A 1,081-nucleotide genomic window follows, 5' to 3' on the forward strand; every position below is an offset into this window, starting at 1 on the left:
AAAACCTGGAAATGGATTGTCTTAAAATTACCAGTGCCTGCATACCCTTTGAAAACCTGCAGGCAACTTTGGGGGTAGAGGTATCTCAGTTTGAAGACCCTCCCTTCAACCCAAACAGCTCCATCTCCCGGCAGAGAGGCACTAACGCTGTGGATGCTACCAGGAGAGATACTATACAAGTGGACCTATCAGATCACATTGCATTAGCTGCTACTCACTCGTGTGCATAAGACTTGTCTCAAAGGCAGTCAGCAATTTTCTGAGGCTAGAGCATTAGCTGAGCATTGGGACACATTCCCCCAGGTGAGGTCCAGGCCTGGGGAGAGCCTGAGCACAGTCATGAAGTGGAAGAGACTTTATTCTTTCCTTCTCTTCCCTCATGATGATTGTCACTCCTCCCCACCCTGCGGACACCCAGAGGGTGTCATCCTTCCATATCAGCTTTTAGTATGAAGGGATTTCAGTGCCTTCCTTAACACTGAAAAATATTAGGATAGATGGCAGCTTAAACTGTGATTTTTTTTTTCCGAAAGAAAGAAAGAAAGAAAGAAAGAAAGAAAGAAAGAAAGAAAGAAAGAAAAGAAAAGAAAGAGTATCCCTCCTGCCTTACCCTAGATTCTGCAGAAAGCAAAGCTGGAAAAAAAGGCCTAGTTTATTGGGAATGTAGTCCAGTGGTATAGGACAGGGGGATTGAGACAGGAAAGAAAGAAAAGCCAGTACAAGGGTGCTTTACCACGTTGACTTTTGCTGCAGGCAACTGGTACTCAACCCCACTGGGACCTTCTGGAGAACCTCGTGAAATGTCTCCTAGAACTCTCCACCTGGAAACTGTCAGCTTCCAACCCCCTCTGGTCAAGAAGTAGCCCCACGGGCACTAACTACCCCCAAATTCCCAGGCTGCACATGTTCAAGCACAAAACTCCCCATGCCAAAGCAACAGAGAAGCTCCAGGGGCAGAAGCAAACTGTGAAATGTGCAAAACAGGTCGGCTGCACCAGCATGAGTCAGCTCTTTACCTACAGAATGCTCCAGAATTCTATACAGGGGTAGAAGGCTGATTGAAATAGAAGGGGTGGGTGGG

The sequence above is a fragment of the Puma concolor genome, chromosome C2, assembly GCF_028749965.1.
Source record: "Puma concolor isolate L17-30 chromosome C2, mPumCon1.1.hap2, whole genome shotgun sequence".
Classification (NCBI taxonomy): Eukaryota; Metazoa; Chordata; class Mammalia; order Carnivora; family Felidae; genus Puma; species Puma concolor.